The sequence below is a fragment of the Hypanus sabinus genome, chromosome 10 (genome assembly GCF_030144855.1).
Source record: "Hypanus sabinus isolate sHypSab1 chromosome 10, sHypSab1.hap1, whole genome shotgun sequence".
In the NCBI taxonomy this organism is placed as follows: domain Eukaryota; kingdom Metazoa; phylum Chordata; class Chondrichthyes; order Myliobatiformes; family Dasyatidae; genus Hypanus; species Hypanus sabinus.
Window position 1 is genome coordinate 74,118,547 of NC_082715.1, and position 17,080 is coordinate 74,135,626.

Here is a 17,080-nt window from a genome sequence, read left to right on the forward strand (position 1 = left end):
TACTGTGCTGTGCCTCTAATTAAAAACTAAATGAAATAATTCTATGTCAACTGACATTCTCTTTTTAAATGTAGACTACTACTTGGAAACTTGGGTTTGGGTAATGTTGAGCAGAATTTTCTGTTGCTGATCTGGACAGTTCAGCTGTTCCATAAATAGTTCCATAGTTCCATAAACTATTAACGTTGCTTTGCCAGCTTATCATGTTCCAGACGGATTATATTAGAAAGTGGCTGCAAATAAATTCATCTTTGCAAGAGATTTCCACTACATGGGATATATACTCAGTGGCCACTTTATTAAATATGTACCTCTTGTACCACTGAGTGTATGTTTGTGGTCTTCTGCTATTCAAGAGTTTTTAAAATGCCCCTAATGTATCTGCCTCTACCACCATCCCTGACAAGGCATTCCACACACACACCACTCTATGTTAAAAAAACACTCCCTATGACATCCCCCTTATACTTTCCTCAAATCTCCTTAAAATTATCAAGGTTCAAAGTGCTGTGCATTCAGAGATGTCCTCCTACACACCACTGTTGTAACACATAGCTATTTGAGCTGCTGTACCTTCCAGTCAACTTAAACCAGTCTGGTCATTCTTGTCTGACCTCTCTCATTAACAAGGCATTTTAGCTCACAGAACTGCTCACTGGATGTTTATTTGATTTTTTTGCTGTAACTTCTAGTCTCTTGTCCATGAAAATCCCAGAGGATCTGCAGTTTCTGAGATACTCAGACCACTCCACCTGGCACCAACAGTCATTCCACAGTCAAAGTCACTTAGATCACATTTCTTCCCCATTCTGATGTTTGGTCTGAACAGCAACTGAACCTCTTGACCATGTCTGCATGCTGTTATGTATTAAGTTGCTTCCACATGACTGGCAGATTAGGTATTTGCATTAACAAGCAGGTGTAGAGGTGTATCTAATTCAGTGACCACTAATGTCGATTACTGCATCTCACTATAACACTGCTAAATTAAGGTGTAATTCATCCTTTTTAGACCATTTTACCCAGCTTTTTCACTAAACCTCTTCAAATGATAGTTAATGAAATAAAGCAGATTTTGGAGCATTTCCTCTTTGCCTTTTTTAAGAGCTTCTCTAAGTTTTTGAATGTTGTAGCCTTGATTATTACAAATATCAGTTGAGTGAAATGATCAGTGTGTACCCTAAATCTGAGTAAACACAGGAAAGAAACTTCAGCAAACATCAAAGTATCCAAAATCAAATTTATTGTCACATGCACAAGTACAGACACAGGTAATGGCTCTGGGACTGTACTCACTGGACTATAGAAGAATGAGGGAGGATCTCATTGAAACCTATCACATATTGAAAGATAGAGTGTACATAGAGACGATATTTTCTATCGCAGGGGAGTGTAAGTCCAGAGGGTACAGTCTCAGAATACAAAGACATACCTTTAGAACAGGGATGAGGAGAAATATCTTTGGCCAGCAGATGGTAAATCTATGGAATTCATTGCTACAGTTAACTTTGGAGGCCAAGTCATTGGGTATATTTAAATTGGTGGTTGATGGGTTCTTGATTAGTCAGGGTGTCAAAGGTTACGAGAAGAAGGCAAGAGAATCAGGTTTTGAGGAATAATAAATCAGCCATGATTGAATGGCAAAGCAGACTTGAATGGCCTAATTCTGTTCCTATGTTTTATGGTCTTAATATCTTATTGTATCACCTGTGCACCATAGCTCCATGACCGAACATGATACAGAAGTGTTACCTGTATGTTTGACAATAAATTACAAGATGATAAGAAGCATGGTTGAGTGGATAGCCAATTATTTCTTCCCAGGGTAGAAGTGGCTAATATGAAGGAGCATAATTTTAAGGTGATTGGAGGAAAGTATAAGGGGATATCAGAGGCAGTTTTTTTTTTAACATAGAGTGGTGTGTGCGTGGAATGCTTTGCCAGGGGTGGTGGTAGAGGCAGATACATTAGGAGCATTTAAAAAAAACTCTTGAATAGGCACAGCAATGATAGAACGATGGAGGACATGTGTAGGAAGGAAGGGTTAGATGGATCTCAGGGTAGGTTAAAAGGTTAGTGCTACATCACGGGCCAAAGGGCCTGCACTGTGCTCCTCTATGTTCCATGTGTGAATATGGTTCTAGAGTGGAGGTATCGAAGACTGAACAGTTTCTCCTTCATCTCGTAGAAGTCAAAGTTGAATGGTGTATTGTCAGAAGTACATGTTTGCACGAGGCCAATGAAAAGCTTACTTTTTATTATTCTGTATTTAGTTAGAGATACGCTGTGGAACAGGCCCTTCCGGTCCTCTCAGCAGCCCACTGATTAACCCTGGCATAATTGCAGGACCATTTACAATGACCTACTAACCAGTACATCTTTGGACTGAGAGGATACTGGAGCTTTCAGAGAAAACCCACACACATATGGGAAGGAACGTACCAGTTTGCTTATAGGTGTTGCCATCTCCTCAAGCATTGTGCCAACTGCAATGCCACCCTGGCACCCCACATCACAGCAGTTTCACAGGCACACAGCAGCAGATAAGCAGCATTCACAAGAAAGCCATAAACGTAAATCATGCTTTTTTTTTCAGAATACAACATTTTGATTCAGATCTTGATCTTGCTGTCATTTCACCTTTCAGAAACTTTCTTAACATTCACCTTTCTGACCAAACTTTTTCATGCCACTTCCTTCCTGACTTCTTATATACTAAAGGTGAACTTTTGATCTCTCAATCTATCCTGTTATGGTCCTTGCACCTTACTGTCTACCTGCACTGCACTTTCTCTGTAACAGGTTCACTGTATGCTGCATTCTGCTATTTGTCCCACCCCGTTGCACTTGTGCTTGGAAAGATCTGCAGTGCAAAACTGAGCTTTTCACCTTATCTCAGTATATGCAACCATAATTAATCAATCTGCCAACTGCCTTCTCCTCTTTATACTGGCCATCTCCCTTCTCCATCCTCAGTCCTGATGCAGGGTTTTGACCAGAAATGTTGACAATTCCTTCCCTGTAACAGATGTTGCTGGACACCCAGAGTTCCTCCAGTAGATTTTATTTATTCATTTAGAGATACAGTAGGGTAACAGACATTTTCTACCCAAAGAGTCCAAATACTATCAAGAAATTCATTTTCTTTGAGGAATTTACATGACAATAAAGAAATGTAATAGAATTGATAAAAATATACACCAACAAAGCAACTCAGTGATGTAACTCAGCAGGTCGGGCAGCATTTGTTGAGAGGAATGAACAGTTGATGGTTCCGGCCAAGAGCTAATTAAGTGTACTAAAGGGTCTCAACCCAAAACCTTTCCTCCTTAGATGCTGCCTGACTTGTTAAGAAGCTCCAGCATTTTGTGTGTGCTATTTATGTAAGTTAACTTCTTGTTCTGGATCTTGTGTCTGTATCAAGTTTTGCATTCACATTTTCTCCCCAGCTTTTCCTTCAAGTTGGTATTTCATTCTTTACCCACCTACACCTGCTTGAGAACACACGCTCAGCTAACCTGTACCTCCTTCAACCTTAAACCATCATTTAGCTTCTACTGTGCCCCCCTCACCTTACTGTTTTATTCTTTTTATTCCTTTTTTATTCCTTTCATTCTTTTGATCACCTCGTGTCTCAAGTTCAAGTTGAAGTTTAATGGTCTTTGAACCATACGCATGTGTACATCTAAATGAAACATTGTTCCTCGAGAGCCAAGGTGCAAAATCCTTGCCTCTTGTCTGAGTCCCTTTCTCTGAAACTAAAAGGTTGACTTATCTCTTGTTTCTCCTGTCTGATGAACTGTCATCAATCTGAAATGTTGACCTGGAACAACAAACAACTTGGCATAGCAGCTAGTGTAACACTTCAGAGCGCTAGCAAACCGGTTCAGTTCCCACTTGGTTTGTACATTTTCCCCGTGACCACATGGGCTCCCTCCAGGAGCTCTGGTCTCCTCCCACATTCCAAACGGGTATGGGTCAGGTGGGGTTCGTGAGTTTTGAGCATGCTGTTACTGCAGTGGAACCATTACGACACTTGCAGGCTGCACCCAACACATCCTCGGACTGTGTTTGGGCATTGCCATAAATGACGTATTTCACTATATGTTGTGATGTACATGTGACAAATAAAGCTAATCTTTAATCTTTAATTAGGTCTGGAAAAGCTCCCACATTCCAAAGTAAGTACAGATTAGAGTAATGGGCTGTGGGCATGCTATATTGATACTAGAAGCATGGTGATACTGTGGTCTGCCCAGCACAGTCCACACTGATTTGATACAATGCAATGATGCATTTGACTGTAAGTTTCAATACTTCAATGTACATGTGACAAACAAAGTTAATTTTTAATCTTAACTTTTTTAGAAGACAGAATAAGAAGGTGGAGGGAGGAGGAAAAATTTAAGCTGGCAGGTGACAGGTGAGATCTGGTGAAGGGGTGCAAGTCTGGATATTGTTTAAATCCTGCCATGGGCTGCTTCATTATTGAGCTATGGGAAAGAAAGTTGAAAATTGTGTAATTCCTCTCCTGGAATTATACTTGTCATGTTTGTGATGTACTGTGTTTCTGTTATAAAAAGATAATTTTCATGCATGTATACTTTGTGAATATGTGCCAAAGGCAACATGAAGTAAGAAGCGAGCAAATTATTAATGATAAGATGGCTAGGTATTGCCCTAACAATCTCTGGTTATGATTACAGTGAGGTGTGGCCATAGTCCTCTCAGAGCTCAGTCTCTGTATTGTGAAGTTTTGTGTTATTTTCTAGCTGTGATAGCTTTTAGGTAGTTCTTTGGCCATGAGAACACTTTGAGCTAACATAATTAAAAACACCACCTACCCCAGACAGTCTCTCTTCGCTCCCCCCTCACATCAGACAGAAGATACAAAAGTTTGAAAGCATGTACCACCAGACTCGATGATAGCTTCTACCCCACTGTTATAAAACTGCTGTACAGTTCCATAGTACAAAACGATGCACTCCTGACCTCACAGTTCACCTTGTCATGGCCTTGCACCTTATTATCTGCCCACATATCACATTCTCTGTGACAGGAACACTTGATTCTGCATTCTGTTGTTGCTTTGCATTTGTACTGATGTGATGAAATGATCTGTATGGATGGTATGCAGAACAATCTTTTTCACTGTACCTCAGTACGTGACAATAATAAAGCAATTTACAAATGTATATATTGTATTGCTTTCCTTTGTACTACCACAACATACTGAGGTGATGAAATGGGTGACATACAAAACAAGTCTTCCAATGTACCTCAGCACATCTTGTTATAATAAACCATTTACCAATTTATACTGTAAGTTGTTAGTTTTCCCTTCTACTACCCCATGTAGCAATGTGATGAAATGATCAGTATGTATGGCATTCAAAACAAAGATTTTCATTGTATCTTGCTACACACGACAATAATAAATCCATTTAACAGTTTAGATATCCTAGTGTAATTTAAGTTGCTATATAAATGTGAATTATTTGTTTCTTTAGATTAATCTGAAATATTTCAACCAATCCAGAGATTAAATTAACATGACAGTCTCTGCAATGTTAATTCTTCACTCCTGCTGTTAATATTGAAGTTAGCACCCCCTCCAATATTTGCCTTCAGCTTGCAGGATACATTACTGCTTCCTTCCTGTACATTGTTCTTGCTCCTCTTTCAAAAGTAACCAAGGCTCTGTCACTTACCAGATACAGATGGCATTAGACTAATTTACTGGACAGTGTGACAGTCTGACTGGAGTAGACCTAATCCCTTCATTCTCGGACAGCAGGAGGTTGGTGGTGTTGTGAATGGAGCAGAAGGTTTTCAAAAGTTACAACAGAACACTGATAGGATAAAAAGCTGGGTTGAGAAGTGACATATACCTGTAGCATTCAATCTGGAAAAGTGCGAAGTGATTCACTTTGGAAGGTTGAACTCAAAGGCAGAATCCAGGGTTAATGACATGGTAATTAGGGATATGGAGGAGCATTGGGACTTTGGAGTCCAAGTCCATAGACCACTCAAAGTTGCTGCACAAGTTGATAGGGTGGTTAAAAAGGAGTATAGTGTGCTGGGCTTCACTAGTTCAAGAATAATGACGTAATGTTGCTGCTTTAGGTAGGCTGCACTGTGCTGTGATATTCTACGTTCTATGTATAAGATTATAAGAGACATAGACCAAGTAGCCAGCCAACACATTTTTCCCAGAGCAGCAATGGCCAGTATCGGAGGGCATCCCTTTAAGGTGAGTGGAGGAAGATTTAGGAGAGACTGTAGAAGTAAGGGTTTTACACAGAGAGCTGTAGGTGCCTGGATGCATTATCAGAGGTGATATAAAACCATAAGATCATAAAATACAGGAACAGAATTAGGCCACTTGGCCTATCGTCTGCTCCTTCATTTCAACATGGTTGACCCATATTTCCTCTCAGCTTCAACCTCCTGTCTTCCCCCCCAAAACCACCACCCCCATATCCCTTCATGCTCCGACCAATCAAGAATCTATCAACTTCTGCCTTAAATACATAAAGACTTGGCCTCCACAGCTGCTTTCTGGCTGAAGAAATCATTCCTCATCATTGTTCTAAAAGGACGCCCCTCTATTCTGAGGCTGTGTCCTTTGGTCTTAGACACTCCCACTATAGGAAGCATCCTTTCCACATTCACTCTATCAAGGCCTTTCACCATTTGATAGGTTTTAATCAGGGCACCCCTCATTCTTCTGAATTCCAGTGTTACAGGCACAGAGCCATCAAATGCTCTTCATATAATGAGCTGGTTAATCCTGGAATCATTTTTGTGAACCTCCTTTGAAATCCCTCCAGTTTCAGCACATCCTTTGTAAGACAAGGGGCAGAAAACTGCTCACAGTACTCCAAGTGAGGCCTGTGATTGTAGAGATAGGCACATTAGGGACGTTTAACACTCTTAGATTGGCGTGTGGGTGATAGAAGAATGGAGGCTATGAGGGAGGGAAAGGTTAGATTGATCGTGGAGCCTTTTAAAGGTTAGCACATTGCTCACCTACAGTGTGCTGTACTGCTCTATGTTTTAAGATAAAGAAACCATAGGACAGACAGGGGCATTCAGTGAGGGACCATTACAATCATGACGCCCCCATTTAATTTTCTGAACTTTACCAACATTCCCCAATCTTCACAGTTGTGTTTGTTGTCATCTGCACAGGTCTGGTGAGTTGTAGCACAATGAAAAACTTTCTTACAGCAGCAGCACAGGCACAGAGTACATAACTTATATAAGTCAGTGAAAAAAAGGATGAAAATCTAGACATTAGTGCAAAAAAAAAGTTCAAGACGAGTCTATGGAAGTGCAAGAGGTTATCTGTAGTGCCTTGTTACAAAGGTAGGGTTAGGCTTGCGCAGGTCAATTCAAGAACCTGTTGGTTGTATGGAAGTAGCTGTTCCTGAACCTGGTGGGTTGGGACTTCAGGTTTCCAACCTCCTCGCTGATGGTGAGAAGATGGAAGGACCAAGATGATGAAGGCATTTGATATCATGTAGTCACCTTCAATAGTAGGGAGGGCAGTGTCTGTGATAGACTGGGCTGTGTCCACTACACTCTGCCACCTCTTGCCTTCCTATTCGACAAATGATGTTGAAGGAGATCCCCACTCTTAGGCCCTAATAATACTACATGTGACCTTCCTTGACCAGACACTACCCAAGAAACCAAAAATAGGTGCTGAAATTAAAAGTAGTGTGACTTCAGCAATGAACGGTTCATTTCAAATAAACGTCTTGTTTATTCAACTTGAGAAAAGATTGGTAGCGTAGCGGTTAGCTTGACACTATTACAGCATCAGTGACCCAGGATCAATTCCACTGCTATCCGTAAGGAGGCAACTTCCATGGGATTCCTGAATCTATTCCATTTTGTCTTTAACTGGGTCAGTACCAGCAGCTGCCTGTATAGAACGTAGAACAGTGCAGCAGTTAGTGCAACACTTTAGTGCCAGCTGTCTACAAGGAGTTTGTATGTACACCCCATGACCAGCTGGGTTTCCTTCAGGTTACCTCCGACATTCCAAAGACATGTGGATTAGGGGGTTAATTGGACACATGGGTGTAATTGTGTGGGCTCATTGGTCCTGAAAGGCTCGTTACCATGTTGTCTCTCGAAATAAAAATAAAATAACAAGATAAATGTAAATAATGTAGTGTGGTCCCAACCAAGGGTTCTCAACCTTGGGTCTATGGAGCCCTTGGTTGATGGTAAGGCTCCAGGGCATGAAAAGGGTTGGGAACTCATTTTACTCACTTTATTTGTTCGTACATAGCCTATTTTCACTTTGGTGATTATTTATAGGTCTACCAAACTCCTATTAATAACTCATGTCTGTAAACAGCTTAACTAGGCCCGAAGTCATGATAAGATTGACACTAACATCTGTATGATAGCTACGTTTAATTTATTTCATCTGGTTAAAAAAAGAAACAAATATTTAGGAAATGATTCTGAAGCGAGCGACTTGTGACTCCTGTGAAAATGCTTTTCCTGACTGAAGGATTAAACGATAATGATTAGCTTTACTTGACCCATGTACATCAAAACATGCAGTGAAATTGGTCATTTTGTGTTAAATCCTATCAGTGAGGATTGTGCTAGGGACAATCCGTAAGTGCTGCTGCACTTCTGGTGCCAACATAACATGAACACAGCTCACTAACTGTAACCTGTACTTTGGAATGTGTGAGGAAGCTGGAAGATGTGGAGGAAACACACTTGGTCAAAGGGACAATGTATAAACTCCCTGCAGACAGTGACAGGAAATGAACCATGAACCATGGACCTTGTAACTGGTGCTGAAAGATGTTAAGCTAACCACTGTGCTACCTGAATCTGACTACCAGACAGGTATGTTCTCTTCTTGCTACTATCATCGAGAAGGTAGTACAGAAGCCTTGCGTCTCATCCCACCAGATGCAGGAACAGTTATTACCAAACAATCATCAGGCTCCTGAATTGGTGTGGATAACGTCACTCACCTCAACATTGAACTAATTCCACCTCAAACATTTTCTTTCAAGGACTCAACAACTCATATTCTCAGTATTATATATCATTTTGCACAATTTGTCTTTTGCCCATTGGCTGTTTGTCAGTTTTTGTTCATGTACAGCTTTTCATAAATTCTATTGTATTTATTTTCCTGTAAAGGACTGCAAGAAAAATTAATCTTAAGGTGACATATACATATTTTGATAATATACATAGTTTGTCTTTGATGAAGTCACACAATAGTTTCATTGGGTATATTTAAAGAGGAGGTTGATAGGTTCTTGATTGGTAAGACATCAAGGGTTATGGTGAGAAAGCAGGAGAGTGGTGTTGAGATGGAAAATAAATCACCCATGATGAAATGGTGGAACAGAACCAATGGGCCAAGTGGCCTTGTTCTGTTCCTGTGTTTTATTGTCTTATGGACTTGTCATTTGAACTTGCCTCTGCAAAAATTCTGAATGAGTTCTTCAATTATTCTCCTATTGCTGAACTTGAAAGTTTGAAATCTTTTCCCTTTCCAGTGAATTAATTTCTGAGGGTGTGTCTGGGAGAGGCCAGAAGAGGGCACTGGTGGGAGGGAATGTGGAAAGCTAAAGAGAAGGGCCAAAATGAGAGTGTAAGGCTGAGAAATGTGAGAGGAACAATAAATCAGCCATTATTGAACGGTAGAGCAGACTCAATAGTCCGAATTGCCTAATTCTGCTCCTGTGTTGTATGGTCATTGACAACAGACATTATCTGTTGTCAGTCATCAACTTGAAATGTCTAATACCCAAGGGCATGCATTGAAGGTGAGAGGGGTTAATTTCAAATGAGATGTGAGGGCCAAGTTTCTGATACAGAGAGTGGTGAGTGCCTGGAATGCACTCCCTGGAGAGATGCTGGAGGTATAGAACATAGAACATAGAAAAACTATAGCACAATACAGGCTCTTCAGCACACAAAGCTGTGCCAAACATGTCCTTACTATAAAAATTACCTATGGTTAACCATTTTTCTAGGCTCCATGTACCTGTCCAGGAGACTCTTAAAAGACCCTTTCGTATCCACCTCCACCACCGTTGCCGGCAGCCCATTCCATGCACTCACCAGTCTCTGCGTAAAAAAAAAACTTACTGTGACATCTCCTCTGTACCTACTTCAAGCACCTTAAACCTGTGTCCTCTCGTGTTAGCCATTTCAGCCCTGGGAAAAAGCCTCTGACCATCTACACGATCAATGCCTCTCATCATCTTATACACCTCTATCAGGTCATCTCTCATCCTCCGTTGCTCCAAGGAGAAAAGGCCGAGTTCACTCAATCTATTCTCATAAGGCATGCTCCCCAATCCAGGCAACATCCTTGTAAATCTCTTCTGCACCCTTTCTATGGCTTCCACATTCTTCCTGCAGTGAGGTGACCAGAATTGAGCACAGTACTCCAAGTGGGGTCTGACCAGAGTCCTATATAATTGCAACATTACGTCTTGGCTCCTTATCTCAATCCCACGATTGATGAAGGCCAATGCACCGTATACCTTCTTAGCCACAGAGTCAACCTGCGCAGCTGCTTTGAGTGTCCTATGGACTCCGACCCCAAAATCCCTCTGATCCTCCACACTGCCAAGAGTCTTACCATTAATACTATATTCTGCCATCATATTTGACCTATCAAAATGAACCACTTCACACTTATCTGGGTTGAACTCCATCTGCCACTTTTATGCCTAGCTTTGCATCCTATCGATGTCCCACTGTAACCTCTGACAGCCCTCCACACTATCCACAACACCCCCAACCTTTGTGTCACCAGCAAATTTACTAATCCATCCCTCCACTTCCTCATCCAGGTCACTTATAAAAATCACGAAGAGTAGAGGTCCCAGAACAGATCCCTGAGGCACACCACTGGTGACCGACCTCCATGCAGAATATGACCCATCTTCAACCACCCTTTGCCTTCTGTGGGCAAGCCAGTTCTGGATCCACAAAGCAATGTCCCCTTTGGATCCCATGCCTCTTTACTTTCTAAATTAGCCTTGCATGGGATCCCTTATCAAATTCCTTTCTGAAATCCATATACACTACATCTACAGCCCTACCTTCATCAATGTGTTTAGTCACATCCTCAAATCGTAAGGCACGACCTGCCATTGACAAAGCCATGCTGACTATTCCTAATCATATGATGCCTCTCCAAACGTTCATAAATCCTGCTCCTCAGGATCTTTTCCATCAATTTACCAACCACTGAAGTAAGACTCACAGGTTTACAATTTATTGGGCTACCTCTACTCCCTTTCTTGAATAAGGGAACAACATCTGCGACCCTCCAATCCTCTGGAACCTCTTCCGTTCCCACTGATGATGCAAAGATCATCACCAGAGGCTCAGCCATTTCCTCCCTCCCCTCCCATAGTAGCCTGGGGTACATCTCGTCCAGTCCCGGTGACTTATCTAACTTGAAGCTTTCCAAAAGCTCCAGCACATCCTCTTTCTAAAAGCTCGTGCTTTTCAGTCCGCTTTAAGTCATCCCTACAATCGCCAAGATCCTTTTCTGTAGTGAAGCAAAGTATTCATTAAATACATCCGCTATCTCCTCTGGTTCCATACACACTTTTCCATTGTCACACTTGATTTGTCCTAATCTCTCACATCCTGTCCTTCACATACTTATAGAATGCCGTGGGGTTTTCCTTAGTTCTATCCACCAAGGCCTTCTCATGGCCCCTTCTGGCTCTCCTAATTTCATTCTTATGCTCCTTCCTGGGTAGCCTTATAATCTTCAAGATGTCAATCATTACCTAGTTTTTGAACCTAATATACGTTAGAGACTTTAAAGGGAATTTAGACGGGCTCATGAATGTGAGGAAAATGGAAGGATATGTGTAGCTAGAGGCTTGACCATTTGATTACTAAGTTAATTGGATAGGCACAATATTGTGGGCCGAAGGTCCTGTTCCTGTTGTTTACTGTTCTGTGTTCTAACTTCAAAGGATCCGGTCCAGACGTTCCTGATTGGGATCGTTCATCAGCGTGGCATTAACTTTATACCGACCACCATATACCTGACAGTGAAACCACATGTTAAAAGCACAATGCTTCCTCACACAATTAGTGTAGCTGGCAGCCGGTTTCAAGTCATTGGTATTTGTCCCTTCATGATGACATTTGAAGGCTAGAAATTCCTAAGGGCTTGCTTAAGGCCCACTCAATAATTTACATAAATAGAAGTTTGTCAGCACATTTCTCTGAAACAGCCTCACTATTCCTGGCACTCAAATTATCATTCCTTGCACCGTTAGTGTGATCACACAAACACTCGTATTTCTTCCACTGAACTGAGGAATGAAGAGTGTATTGTCAGGTTAACTCCAAGACCCACAGCAGGTGAGTTTGAATAAATTATGGATCTAATGTAACTTGCATTATAATTACAGACAGGGTCATAAAGAGAGCTTTATGGCACATTGGCCCTCATAAATCAAAGTATTGAGTACAGGAATTGGGATGTTATTTGGAAATTGGATTAGACATTCATGAGATTAGATTCAGAGTATTGAGTGCATTCTGGTTACTTACCTACAAGAAAGATATCAGTAAGATTGAAAGAACGTAGAGAGAATGTTGCTGGGACTTGAGGACCTGAGTTATAGGGGAAGGCTGAATAGGTTAGAACTTTACCTGCTGGAGCGTAAGAGAATGAGGAGAGTTCTGATAGAGATATACAAAATTATGAGGGTTGGAAATAGGGTTAATGCAAGCAGGCTTTTTCCATTGAGGTTGGGTGAAACTAAAACTGCAGCTCACAGGTTAAAGCTGAAAGGTGAAATATTTAAGAGGAATCTAGGGGAATCGTCTTCACTCAGTGGGTGGTACAAGTGCAAAACGTGCTGGAAGAGGAAGTGGTGGATGTTAATCCTATTTCAACATTTAGGAGAAATTTGAATAAGTACGGAGGGGTATGGAGGGCTATGGTCTGGCTGCGAGTTGATGTGACTAGGCAGAATAACAGTTCGACATGGAAAAGATGGGCTGAAGGGTCTATTTCTGAGCTGTCGTGTTCTTTGAAATTATGACTGTATAATCGCTAGTTTATGGATTTGTGTTCTGTGGTCTGAGTTCTGTTGATGTGTCTTGGACAGTGCATTTCTGTGTCACATTTACAATGAGCAATGAAAGACTGATTGTTCAAATCATAAATCAGTAAGTGATTCCTCCTTACCGATTATCTGTACAACGATGTTCCTGCATAGTATCACTAGTTAAGTCCACACTTGGAAGTATTCCAGTAACTACAGTAGAAGATAATAGATTGTAGAATCAAAGAATTAGGGTAACACACACAAAATGCTGGAGGAACCCTAATGAACAGCCTTGGCCTGAAATGTTGACTGTTTATTCCTCTCCATAGATTCTGCTTGACCTACTGAGTTCCTCCAGCATTTTGTGAGTGTTACTCTGGATTTCCAACATTTGCAGAGACTCTTGTGTCAGAGAATTAGGGAATATTACAGCATAAAGGCCATTCAGCCTATCATGTCCAAACTGGCTTATTTCAAGTTTCACCCACTGACCCTATCCCTACAGACTTGCAACCCCTTGCCATGATATATTTATCCAATTCCAGTTTGAATGACACAATGGAACCTTCTTCCATCACATTTGTGTACAGTGCATTCCAGATTTCAACTTGATGTGGTGTAAAAATATTTTTCCATGATTCTTTTCCCCTTTATTTTTACCTGTTTATTACTCCAGATTCTAGTATCTTCAGTATCTATGTCTTATCTTATCTTATATTTGGTAAGTTGGTTTCAGACTTCAAAGTAAATTTATTATCAAAGTACATATTTGTCACCAAATTCCACCTTGAACTTCATTTTCTTGCAAGCATTCACAGGAAAACAAGGAAATACAATAACATTTATGAGAAACTATAAATAGCAAAAACTGACAACAACCAATGGGTAAAAGAAGACAAATTGTGTAAATAATAAAAGCAAGTAAATAAATAATAGGGAGCTGTGGAGTCCGTGTAAGTAGGTTGTGGAATCAGTTCAGTGATGAGGTGAGTAAAGCCATCCCCACTGGTTCAGGAGCCTGATGCTTGTAAGGTAGTGACTGTTCCTGAACCTGACTGTGTGGGACCTAAGGCTTCTACACCTCCTGCCCGATGGTAGTAGTGATGATTTATTATTGTCACATGTACCAAGGTACAGTGGAAAAACTTGTCTCGCATACCTTCCACACAGATCAATTCAGTACAATAGGGTGTGGAGGTTAAAAATTAAACCAAAAAAGAATGCAGGATAAAGGGTTAGAGTTAATGAGAAATGCGGTGTAGGCAGATAATAATGTACAGTCATCTTATAACAGAGGGACTAGAAGCTGTCCTGGAGCCTGGTGGTACAGGCTTCACATGTCTATGTACACCACTCCCACTGCAATACCTTCATCGACATTCTCTATTAATTCATCCAAACTTCATCAGATTAGTTATGTATGGTTTGTTCTTTAATCTGAGCTGGCTTGATTTACTTAATCAGCTTTCCCTGGGTAACTACATTCAGTGGCCACTTTATTAGGTACCTCCCATGGCTACTGAGTGCATGTTCAAAGTTCTCTGTTGCTGTGAGTACAGAATGTGAGTGAGGTGCTTAATGAGTGCTTTGCTGCAGTGTTATGCTCAGTGGCCACTTTATTGTGTACAAGAGTGTATGTCACCCTTTACCACTTTGTGATTTATTTTCTTGCAAGAAAACAAAGAAATACAGTATAATTTATGAAAAACTATACAAAAAATAAAGACTAACAAACAACCAAAGTGCAATAGAAAACAAAATATAAAAGCAAAAAAAAACCATGTGGAGTCCTTGAAAGTGAATCTGTAGGATGTTGCGGTGAGTAAAGCTATCCACACTGGCTCAGGAACTTGACGGTTGATGGGTAATAACTGTTCCTAAACCTGGTGGTGCGGGAGCTAAGGCCCCTGTACCTCCTGAGAAGAGAACGTGGCCTAGATCAGGGGTTCCCAACCTTTTTTATGCCATGGACCAATATCATTAAGTAAGAGGTCTGTAGGCCCCAGGCTGGGAATCCCTGGCTTAGATGATTGGGTTTCTTGATGATAGATGCTGCTTTCTTGTGCCAGTGCACCTTGTAAATGCAATTAATAGTTGGGAGGGTGGTAGGCCAGGGCTTTGTCTGTGATTGGCTGGACTGTATCCACCACTTTCTGTAATTTTTTCCATTCCTGGGTGTTAGAGTTTCCATACCAGGCTATGATGCAATGAGTTCAGATACTCGCTACTCTGCATCTATAGGCCAATGAAGTCACCTGGCACTGAGGGTGAACTTGGTCAGGAAAAATATTTAGCTCAGTGTTATTGTTATGCGGGAGCTGTTTTTGCAGCTGATAGAAAGAAAAATCTTCCTCTGACAATGCCAAAGATTGTTTTAAAAAGACAAGTGATGCAGCATATTGATGCATTTTTGTCTGTCGGATAAGCCCCTGCGGCCAGGAACACTGAAAAGCAAATGATGAATTCTGTAGTCAGAGCCTATTGCTTTAACTTTACATGATGGAGGTTTGAACAAAAGATTTTCAGTGTTAAGCAGAGAGACCATTTCCATGATAAGAATTAAGAAGTTTCTGCATGAGCCCAAACTTAGAAAAGCAGCAAGACTTAAGACATTGGTCAGTCTGCAACTAGAGTATCGTGAGCAGTTTTGGGCCCCTTATTTAAGAAAGGATGTGCTGGTATTGCATAGGGTCCAGAGGAGGTTTACGGAATGATCCCTGAAATGAAATGTATCAGGTGTCTTTGATGGTTTTGGGTCTGTTCTCAATGAAGTTTAGAAGAATGGGAGGGGGGGAGAATCTCATTGAATCATATAGAATTGTAAATGGCCTAGACCAGGGGTCGGCAACCTTTACCACTGAAAGAGCCATATGGACCAGTTTCCCACAGAAAAGAAAACACTGGGAGCCACAAAACACGTTTGACATTTAAAATGAAATAGCACTGCATACAATGTTTTTTTCTGCCTTTATGCTATGTATAAACAAACTATAATGTGTTGCATTCATGAAATCGATGGACTCCTGCAGAGAAAACAAAATTACATTTCTGCATGCAACAAAAACATTTTAAACTCCGAAAAAAAGACGTTGGGTTGAAGATTACTTATAAGTAAAATACTCAATGTCTATTTGAGTCATTCTTGTATTTATGAAAAACACCGAACATAAATTGTCCGCCAGCAGCAAACCAAAAATAACGTCAGCCAGCTGTCAACCTGAAAAACAGAAGGACTATTTCACTGAACCATGAAAAAATATGAATATACGTAAAATAATAGGCAATTAAAATATTTATCATACTTGGTTAATGGGATTTCTGCTCCTGGACCTCAGCGCACAGCGTCTGCTCATCAGGGCTGTATGACGTCACCTTCATCTTTACACAGGATCGCAAGCTGTCATCTGTGAGGCGTGCGCGATGTTTGTTTTTAATAAAGTTCATGTTGGAGAACACCTGCTCACAAACATATGTGGATCCAAAGATTGACAGGACTCCAGGTGCATACTTTTTAATGGTTACATAAATGTCGGGGATGGCATTCCATGTTTCGAACACAAGTTTTTTCCGGTTTGGGGAGGTTTTCAATATCACTCCATTTGTGATTCTGAGCAAGAACGGCCTTCTGACGGGCAACATCTTCAAGGTCTGCTGTCAAGCGTCTAAACTTGGACACCCATATGTCTTTGTCGGCTATGTCGGCCAGTTCCATCTCAAGATCAGGTTGACTCACACCTGCCAATGCAGTCGTATTCAGTAGGGATGGATTGATGCTTAGGGGTGTGGCGGGTGTCAGGTATTGGCAGTGGTGACGTATATTAATAGCAATAAAAAACACGTTGTAGCGGTGTGCTACACACAGCGCTAAAATAACGATACGGAGTCGGTAAAGTGCAGTCAAAGATAACTTTATTCAAACTAAACAGCCTTGCTTTTAATCCTCCCTCAACCTGCCCCCCCCCCTCCGTGGGCGCGGATGCTCCAAA

General features: G+C 41.0%; 1 protein-coding gene across 5 annotated transcripts in view; it reads left to right on the forward strand.

Moving 5' to 3' along the window:
* The window catches only part of mlip (muscular LMNA-interacting protein), a 102,176-nt gene that overhangs the window by 15,538 nt on the left and 69,558 nt on the right, over positions 1-17,080 (forward strand). Inside the window, exon 2 of one of the 5 annotated variants that reach the window (XM_059982079.1) lies at positions 4,369-4,423. The exons of the other annotated variants lie outside the window; for them this stretch is intronic. The gene's annotated coding sequence lies outside the window, so the exon portion shown is untranslated. The remainder of the gene's footprint in view (positions 1-4,368; positions 4,424-17,080) is intronic. 5 annotated transcript variants of the gene reach the window in all.